Raw genomic sequence first — 11,678 nt, forward strand, 5'->3', positions numbered from 1 at the left:
ATCTAAGGGCAATATCAAATGTACAAATAAGCATAATCCTATTTTCTCGAGCACTAGTCAGGGATACACTTATTAGTATGTAAAAATTAAATTATGAGTACTCACGTATCAATATTGAGATTCAATATTGCAGGAAGGTACGTAGACGCAACGGATATGATAACCACTAGTTTGACTCCACGAGCTATACTCCTGATCCATACCCATAACCTCCTTAGCCATAACCCATAATTTCCTTAGCTCTATCCCACTCGAGAAACTTATTTTGAAATGACTTGCTCATGACCTCGTCGTAATATTTTATGTATAATAATAATATTAATAATACTAATACTAATAATAATAATAATAATAATAAGGTTTATAATAATTTTTAATAACTAAAATAAATATCACGTATTACATGTAATATGAGAGAGATAGATTGTAATTGGAATGGTGAATTGAATCAAATCGCGTTCGAGATTTATAGTACATCGCTGGGACCCATTAACATCAAAATTTCAAAATGATGAAAAATAAAGATCCGCAAATTGCGGCCCCTATACCTGGACGTAAACTAACACATATATATATAGATTTTATAATATATTATATTTATATAATTAATTAAATATTATATTATATTTACGCTCATGGTAAAAATATAATTTTTACAAAAATGACACGGTCGTGGTCTCACGACGCATGTACCACTTTCGGTTTTTCGGGCGCACTTTCGTACATTTAGAAAACTAGCCTTTTACGTTACGTGACGTGTACCTTTTACAAAAATTAGACTTACTCAACAATAAATTACCTTTATAAAAATATAACTTATAAAATTAACCGTTGTGGTCATTTACTTCTATAAAACAGTGACTCGTTGTTTATCAAAATGTATTATTTTAAATCAGGACGTTTTATGACTCGTACCTTTATCAAAATATAGACTTAAATTAATTAAAAACTAACCCACTCAGAGTGTAACTTAATCCTTTGAGTGTTTTGGTCATTTACTTTTATAATTCATACCCTCGTTAGTTATCGAGGTATATTTAATAACATTAACTTAAACCAAAACGTCTTTTGACTAAATTAAAATATATTTATAATATATAGGTTTGAAATACTTTAATAAAATATTTAGATTTTAATTATATTTCAAAGTATATTTGAAGATCGTTTATGATATTATATCCCATAACGTTTATACTTTAAAAAAATATAATTTCCTTATGCGTCAACGTTTAGTTTGTTTTCCTTAAACTTTCTAAATAATATAACTATATTCCCAAAGTTTCTCTTTCATTCTAAATAATAGGAAGGTTAACTAGTTAACGTTTATGTAGAAAGTCGAACAGAAAACTCCACTAACATTTGGCTAGTTCCCGTTAATTGACACCTTTGTCTTCTTTTATAACTCACTTTACCATTTTCCGAATACGGTTAATAATAAGGGTTACCTAATTCAAAGTGGACCTCATAACAGATACTCTTAATCATAATTCAATGTATCTGATAATTCAATCATTTGATATTATCTTTTAATCTCGTCGATAAACTTACATCGAACAAATATATTCATGTAAAGTATTATCTATTCAATACCTTGATAGTATTTCCAGGTTCATAAAATAGATCTCATAGCTTATAATCATATCCACTAATCCGTTCGATGTTTTATATAATATATCTCAATTTAATAATCACACATATGTATATGTATATATAATTGTTCGTGAATCGCTAGGCATGGTCAAAGGGTAATTGATTATATGAATATAGTTTTCAAAACTTTCGAGACTCAACATTACATATTTTTGCTCATCGTGTCGGGAACATATAAAGATTAAAGTTTAAATTTGATCGGAAATTTCCGGGTCATCACAGTACCTACCCGTTAAAAGAAATTTCGTCCCGAAATTTGATAGAGGTCGTCATGACTAACAGTAAGAATGTTATTATGACGAATGTAAGCTGATACATAGAGTTTTATCATCATCGAATAATATAGATAACCCAATTTGATTATGCGAAGATTATAAGTGAAGCTAGCAAAGAGTGGAATGAGTAAATATAGAAGCGTTTTAACTGATGACCTAGTCATGATTGATTTCCGGAATTTAAGGGATTTAAAGAAAATCTTCGTAATAAGATTTGGTTCTTCGGTAATTAAGGAGATTCAGATCTTCTTTGGTTAAACGCGATAATCTGCTTTGATTTTCTTTGTCGAATATTTTTCTATAAATCCACCCTCTCCACTTCCTTACAACTCACATCTCCTATTCTTCCTTCCTCAATTCATACTTTAAAGTATTCATTAATTATGCTCCATCCTATCCTGATCCTTGATATACTCCTAACGTTCATATCTGTCATTCTTCTTTTTAATCTGCCACCGAAAGAATCCATTTACTTCTATTATACTCTTGGGTTTATAGTGTTTCTAGTTCTCCCATGTCTTTACATTGCTATATGCATTGATATATACGGGTTGTAATTTCCGGGTCGTTGTTAGATTTTAAACCCTCCCTTATATTTCGATGTCCCTGCTTCTGTCTTCTATAGTCATCGTCATACATAGTTAATGCTCCCTTCTATTTGTTGCGGTTTATACCCCAAATTTCTATTTTGTAGCTTTGTCCTTTCGTTTCTTCTTCTTGCGATTAAATAACTCTTGTAATGGTCCGGAATTCCCAACTATGGATTTCGGAATGAACATTGTTAATGTTCTAAGAAGGAATATGAAAGGGTACAATCTTGATTTGTCAAATTACCAGAATACCCTGGAAAAGACCAAATCATCAAGAAATATTTTCTTGATATATTTAGAGATTAGGTAGAATTTATGAGTCGTGTAAATGACACATGATGACGGTATGTTCTGTGAGTCATCACGTCCATTAGAAACTCAGCATGAATTACTGTAATATAATGACGTTGATCAAGTGTCATTATATTATACTAACTCATGCATCAGTTCCCAACACTACTTCAAAAACATTCATATTCGAATTTTTCAGAATTTAGAAACTAACACAGTTTCTTTTATGTTGCAGATATTACGGAGAGATAAATGATACTTGATAAGAATAGTTGTGAAAATATCTCCAAAGATATGGAGAATATGTATAATGGAAGATACGAAGATATCTTATAATATTTAAGATATGATGATGATGAAGAATATCTGTCTGTGAAGGTTTAGAATAAGAAGTAAGGTGTTTGCTAACGAGTTCAGCAGGCACTGAATCATTTGGATTCTTTGAAGGCAGATTCAGTCTCTGTGATTTGTTCACGGCTTCCTTCATACTTTGCTCAATCCATTTTTCAGTACCAAATCCTTTCTTTTTTTTTTCTTTTTTTTTTTTTTTGAGCTTTTCCAACTCACTATCTTTTATCATCAAACTCTTGGCCATTTAGACCATCTACCATTTTTATGTTTCCTCTGCATTTGATGTTATAATATCTGAATCACTGGTTATCAATCCAAGGTTGGTTCAGAAGAATCGTGTTTTTAGATGATTAAACGCTGGTGGTAATATGGTGGGATATGAAAAGTTTCCTAATAACAATGGCGAACGGGCAACTTATCTATCGATGTTATAATAAAACTAGTCTGGCTGTACAGTCGAAGCTGTCCTGCTGAAGCTGTGACAAAACTGGCTACTTGAAATGGAATTGTAAGGTTGTTTTTGCTAATAAATGATAAAGAATTGGATGCGGGTACGTGTCAAACTACGACCTTGGTTTCGAGAGCTTTTCAGGTAATGTGTGGTTGGATCATCATCTCGATTGTTCAATGTTTGAAGTGTCTTTTGGAATTTCGAAGGGTTTTAAATGCAGATTGTCATAGTCAATATCCAAATGATGGAATTGTCCTGACTCCCAAATGATTTGCATATTCATCTGAGTGTTACGATTAAAAGTGATGTTCTATCACAGTTTTGAATTCAAAGTATAGCTTTGAAAAATGTAAGGATCTAAGAATAATGATTTCGGTTGTATCTCGAGTTAAATTCTGAAATTCCCAAAATCAGAGCATGTAATTAGATTCGAATGAGTATGGTTGTTTTGATTTCTATAGAAGAATGCATATTGGTATAGTTGATGATTGCTGGATCCGAATTGAAGAACGTAACATATTAATTGTAATTTAATATATTTCTCGGGTATTACCTACCCGTTAAAAAATTTCACAATTAATATTTTGAACAAGAATTTTCATTTCAGCCTTTATGAAAATATATGTGAGTATATTTTCTTCAGATGTAATACAGATTTAATGAGTTTAAAATCATATTAAATTCATTTGATTTTCGGCTTGAATTAGAAATGAGTAATCTCTAAAACATTAGAAATTACACAATTTTGCGGAGTATCTCACTAATGTAATCAATACTTCAATATTTATTCTTATTGATATTTCCTTAGTGAAGAATGTTGATGCTTGTGGAATTCTTGCGAACTTCGCAAGGTACGATTGATGTGATATAGAAAGTTTTCAGCGCATCAAAGATTAAAGTGTAAAATCAAACATGTTATTGAATAATACACTTGATTTATTATGAAATAAAATTCATTGAGTTGAAACACAGATTGTGGTTAACAATGATTAAATTGTTAACGAAGAATGTACATCATAACATATTAGTAATATGAATTAACCGGATAGTTAAGTTCCATACATAATAGCTTAGTACGAAAAGATTTCTTATGGTTAAAAATTTTTATAAATGTATATATAGGATATACATATAAATTCTTCGGAGGAACTGAGGTAATACTTCATGACTCGTTGATACAATATCCTCGTTATTAATTCGTAATGGTTTCCACAGTGATTCTTGAACTGACGGAATATGTGATGTCATAAGTGTTGTTGATTCTGACGATGCTGACGTTACTGACTATACTGGTGATGCTAACGGTGCTGTTGCTGCTGATGATACTTCTGGTAACTGCTAGCGATGCTTGTATAACAAGTCTAATCGCGCACCATTCTTGTTAGGGTTTTGATTCTTCCTTGAATCATTTTGGTTCACTCATCTGATTTAGGGTTAGGGTGGAAATAGATAATCTCTAAGACTTTAGAGATTACATAATCGCCGTAGAATGTTCTTCCGATGAAGTTATGAATCAATACTTCATCGTTTGTTGTTGTTAGTACTCCTTGGTATCTATGGTGCGTGTGATGTTGATATCCGAGATACAGATTATGATGTTGAGGCGTGTGATGCTGCTGATGTTTAGGGTATCGAGGTTTGCTATGTTGATGCTACTGGTGGTACTGATTATGCTGCTGGTGCTGCTGATGGTGTTTGTAATCCTTGCACCATAAGCTCTAAAGCTGTCACGCGAGCACGAAGTTCGTTAACTTCTGCTAGTATACCGGGATGATTGTCGGTTGGGACAAGCGGGTAAATAAAATTTAGAATTTGATATAATATATAATCGTGATGAGATACTCTGGAAATGAGAGAGAAAATGGTTTCACGAACAGGTTCACTGGTAAGTGCTTCAGGTTCATCGCCAATAGGGCAATTTGGTGGATGGAAAGGATCACCTTCTTCTTGTCTCCAATAATTGAGGAGGCTACGAACCCATCCCCATTTCATCCAGAATAGATGATGACTGATTGGTTGATCCATTCTGGTCACACTATTTTCAGAGCTCGAATGGAAATCCATATCGACATAGCTGTCGAAATCTGAGGAGTTCGAACTAGATGCGGAATCCATCTCGTATGATCAGAGAAAGAGTTTTGGTATAAAATAGATTGTAGAATTTAGATTTGGTATTCCTCAATACATAATTTACATATGTATATATAATACCAAAATCCCATAGATTTCGGAGAATCTTTGAAAGATGTTAGTCAAAGTTCACAGTAATAAATACGCTAAGATATTAATTAGCAGATATGCTAAGATGTGAATTTCGTCTATACGCTGTTATGCAATAAATGCAGGAAAACGCGTCTAGACTTAAGAATGATAAGCAGGTAATTTCATACAGATGATAAGTAGATGATTTTCGACACAAAATGATAAGGAAAACTTTTGACATGCAGACACGGTCGAAGTCCAGACTCACTAATGCATCCTACCGACTTATCAGTTAGACACACTAATGCAGACCTGGTTAGCTAAGACCACCGCTCTGATACCACATGAGACGACCCGACCCAATCCATGGGGACGAATACAATAACATATGATTACATCGCGAGGTACTTGACCTCTAAATGATACATTTTACAAACGTTGCAATTGTTTTTTTTTAAAAACAACCTTTCATTACATCAAAAGTTGACAGGTATGTATATCATTTCAGAATATCCAAACTATAAATGACCTAATCCGTCCATTACTTAATAATAATCTTTAATGAACTTCAACGACTCGAATGCAACGTTCTTCGAAATATGCTATGAAAGACTCCAAGTAATATCTTTAAAATGAGCAAATGCACAGCGGAAGATTTCTTTAACACCTGAGAATAAACATGCTTTAAAGTGTCAACCAAAAGGTTGGTGAGTTCATTAGTTTATCATAATCATTTATTTCCATCATTTTAATAGACCACAAGAATTTCATTTCCAGTTCTCATAAATATACGTCCCATGCATAGAGACAAAAATAATCATTCATATGGTGAACACCTGGTAACCGACATTAACTAGATACATATAAGAATATCCCCTATCATTCCGGGATCCTCCTTCGGACATGATATAAATTTCGAAGTACTAAAGCATCCGGTACTTTGGATGGGGTTTGTTAGGCCCAATAGATCTATCTTTAGGATTTGTGTCAATTAGGGTTTCTGTTCCCTAATTCTTAGATTACCAGACTAAAAAGGGGTATATTCGATTCGATAATCCAACCATAGAATGTAGTTTCGATTACTTGTGTCTATTTCGTAAAATATTTATAAAAGCAGCGCATGTATTCTCAGTCCCAAAAATATATATTGCAAAAGCATTTAAAAAAAGGAACAAATGAAACTCACGCATATAAATATTGTAAAACAGTTAATAAAACATTTGCATGTATTCTCAGCCCAAAATTGTAAAGAGTAAAAGGGATCAAATGAAACTCACCATACTGTATTTCGTAGTAAAAATACATATAACGTCATTGAACAAGTGTAGGGTTGGCCTCGGATTCACGAACCTATATTAATTATATATAATTATATGACGGTCAATATTTGTCTAACAATTTAGGCCAAGTCATAGTGTACCACAATTCTAATGCTCGAGTCAGACTCAACAGTATAGTAACATGTTATATTACCCATGCTCAGTTAAAATTCTAGTAAAAAGTGACGTGTGAAACAACGTATCACAATTGATTTCATAATCATAAAATAGTATTTTAGTTTTTATAAAAAGTCAATACAAAATATTAACTGAAAAGTTAACGGAAAAGTCAAAATTCAAGGTCAAAAGTCAAAGGTTAAAGTAAAAACAAGGTCGCATGCAAAAATACAATAACTTATACAAAAAAATGATTTTTCGGTCAAACATGCCTAAACGGCCACTTCAGCGATTTTTAGAAAAATTATCGGAACTCCGATTGATAAACGGCCAAAGATAAAAGTTACACATTACCAAAAAGATTAAGCATAAATTTTACAGAAGTTAACTAAACCTAGACAACTCGTAGTTGCCAACGTGGTTTCGGCGTTTCAAAGTTAATTTTTCAGCTTTAATAAATTTACAAAAGTGACCGAGTAGCCTACTTTGGAGATTTTTAGAAAATTCCTCGAAACTCGGATTGACAAACGGTCAAAGTCTGCAAATTCTAGTTACCACAAAGATATAACATGATTTTTGGTAAAAGTAAACACACATCAGGCCGACCATGACAACTGATACAAAACTGACATTTTTAATAAAAAGTTTCAGCTCTTTTCAGAATTTTAAAATGTGACCAAACAGTCAACTTTGATGATTTTTAGAAAAATCGTCGAGACTCAAATTGACAAACGGCCAGAGTCGTTTGCTAGACCTTACAGCAAAGAATTCAGTGGTATTTTTTCTTAAATCTGAAACAACGCAGATCAGCGAGAATTTCAGTTCCCTTTTCGACATTTTTTCAAAATTTGCAAAACTTCTTTTGTCCATAACTTGACAACCGTTCAACGAAACGAGACGTGCTTTAAATGAAAATTCATCTACTCGACGAGTAGAATCTAAATAACCACTTTTTATTAAACAGAAAATTAGTTCACTAATTATCATTAGCAATCTTAATTACGAAATTAATTGTTTAATTCATAACTTTCTAACCGTTCATTGAATTCATTCGATATCTAAATGAAAAGTTCTTAATTTTTCGCTAGCTTTCCAATGACATGCATATCTTATACCTTATTTCATCCCTAGTATAACAACCTTTAAGATTCAACATAACCTATCTAAGGGCAATATCAAATGTACAAATAAGCATAATCCTATTTTCTCGAGCACTAGTCAGGGATACACTTATTAGTATGTAAAAATTAAATTATGAGTACTCACGTATCAATATTGAGATTCAATATTGCAGGAAGGTACGTAGACGCAACGGATATGATAACCACTAGTTTGACTCCACGAGCTATACTCCTGATCCATACCCATAACCTCCTTAGCCATAACCCATAATTTCCTTAGCCTTATCCCACTCGAGAAACTTATTTTGAAATGACTTGCTCATGACCTCGTCGTAATATTTTATGTATAATAATAATATTAATAATACTAATACTACTAATAATAATAATAATAAGATTTATAATAATTTTTAATAACTAAAATAAATATCACGTATTACATGTAATATGAGAGAGATAGATTGTAATTGGAATGGTGAATTGAATCAAATTGCGTTCGAGATTTATAGTACATCGCTGGGACCCATTAACAACAAAATTTCAAAATGATGAAAAATAAAGATCCGCAAATTGCGGCCCCTATACCTGGACGTAAACTAACACACATATATATATAGATTTTATAATATATTATATTTATATAATTAATTAAATATTATATTATATTTACGCTCATGGTAAAAATATAATTTTTACATAAATGACACGGTCGTGGTCTCACGACGTATGTACCACTTTCGGTTTTTCGGGCGCACTTTCGTACATTTAGAAAACTAGCCTTTTACGTTACGTGACGTGTACCTTTTACAAAAATTAGACTTACTCAACAATAAATTACCTTTATAAAAATATAACTTATAAAATTGACCGTTGTGGTCATTTACTTCTATAAATCAGTGACTCGTTGTTTATCAAAATGTATTATTTTAAATCGGGACGTTTTATGACTCGTACCTTTATCAAAATATAGACTTAAATTAATTAAAAACTAACCCACTCAGAGTGTAACTTAATCCTTTGAGTGTTTTGGTCATTTACTTTTATAATTCATACCCTCGTTAGTTATTGAGGTATATTTAATAACATTAACTTAAACCAAAACGTCTTTTGACTAAATTAAAATATATTTATAATATATAGGTTTGAAATACTTTAATAAAATATTTAGATTTTAATTATATTTCAAAGTATATTTGAAAATCGTTTATGATATTATATCCCATAACGTTTATACTTTAAAAAAATATAATTTCCTTATGCGTCAACGTTTAGTTTGTTTTCCTTAAACTTTCTAAATAATATAACTATATTCCCAAAGTTTCTCTTTCATTCTAAATAATAGGAAGGTTAACTAGTTAACGTTTATGTAGAAAGTCGAACAGAAAACTCCACTAACATTTGGCTAGTTCCCGTTAATTGACACCTTTGTCTTCTTTTATAACTCACTTTACCATTTTCCGAATACGGTTAATAATAAGGGTTACCTAATTCAAAGTGGACCTCATAACAGATACTCTTAATCATAATTCAATGTATCTGATAATTCAATCATTTGATATTATCTTTTAATCTCGTCGATAAACTTACATCGAACAAATATATTCATGTAAAGTATTATCTATTCAATACCTTGATAGTATTTCCAGGTTCATAAAATAGATCTCATAGCTTATAATCATATCCACTAATCCGTTCGATGTTTTATATAATATATCTCAATTTAATAATCACACATATGTATATGTATATATAATTGTTCGTGAATCGCTAGGCATGGTCAAAGGGTAATTGATTATATGAATATAGTTTTCAAAACTTTCGAGACTCAACATTACATATTTTTGCTCATCGTGTCGGGAACATATAAAGATTAAAGTTTAAATTTGATCGGAAATTTCCGGGTCATCACATTATTTCCCTTTACTTTAAAGGGAGAAGCCAAAGATTGGTTGGAATCGTTACCTGAAGGGGCGATTGATACATGGAATGTTTTAGTTGACAAATTTCTTAAACAATTCTTTCCTGCATCTAAAGCCGTAAGACTTCAAGCAGAAATTGTTACGTTTACACAGAAACCAAATGAAACTCTGTCATAACCCGTCCTTAACCATAAGAACGTGTTAGATAACGTATGATTTCATTGCGAGGTATTGACCTCTATATGCGACATTTTTAAAAGAGAAACTGCATATATTATACATTACAAACCATAACCATTATTTTTGTTACAAACTTTAGACAATAAAAAGATGATTATCGTTTAGCGATAATCTTCGACTTACAAACTTTACATATAATGATAACAACACGATTTCAAGCATATTTTACAACACAAATCCTTGGGTATGCAGTTTTATTTTTGACACAAATATGCGTACGCAAGATCCTGCTCAAATTCAACATAATGCAGCGGAAGCTTTAGTAATCACCTGAGAATAGACATGTTTTAAAAGGTCAACATAAAGTTGGTGAGATATAGGTTTAATGCCGGCAGCAATATATATATATATAGACCACAAGATTTCGTATATAAACAGTTTAATAAAAATATTCTAAGTGGTTGAGCACTTGGTAACCATACTTAACATTTAATCACGTCGCATATTCCCTTTATTATGAAATCTTACTACACCGTACCAAGTGTAGTCACGAAACGAAGTACTGTGCAACCGTTGAATACTGGTCGTCCAGTCCGGTTGGGGTTGTCAGGCCCGATAGATCTATCAACAGGATTCGCGTTTACAATACCGCTGTAAATAACAGTTACCAAGCTACAGGGAAGTATGCCAGTGGTACAACTCAACGTAGAATATATTTTTCAGTTACTTGTGTCCATAACGTAAAACATAAAATACATGTATTCTCATCCCGAAATATTTAGAGTTTAAAAGTAGGACTATATACTCACTTTCGTCTTGAAGATATATATATAATTTGACTTGGTCTCCGGTTGATATCACGAACCTATCCATATATAATATATCAATACCTTTTCTTTTTAAACAAACGTCACATATATATACTTGTTATACTTTTAATACTTTGAATAATTCCTTAGTCCGTAGTTAGCAGTTCGTTGTTAGTAATTCAATTTTAATGGTTCATTTTTAGATGTTTAATATACCCGCAATGAAATAAATAAAACCCCCAACGAAATAAATAAAACCCCATCATATATGTATTGGTCGAGATTAATCTTGACCCATGGTACCGGTGTTGTCAAATGACGTGTTGCGTACATAAAGTACCGGTGTTGTCAAATGACGTGTTGCGTACAATCATGGGATCTTATGATTAATCTTCTCGTGTTG

Source organism: Rutidosis leptorrhynchoides, chromosome 9, assembly GCF_046630445.1.
Source record: "Rutidosis leptorrhynchoides isolate AG116_Rl617_1_P2 chromosome 9, CSIRO_AGI_Rlap_v1, whole genome shotgun sequence".
In the NCBI taxonomy this organism is placed as follows: domain Eukaryota; kingdom Viridiplantae; phylum Streptophyta; class Magnoliopsida; order Asterales; family Asteraceae; genus Rutidosis; species Rutidosis leptorrhynchoides.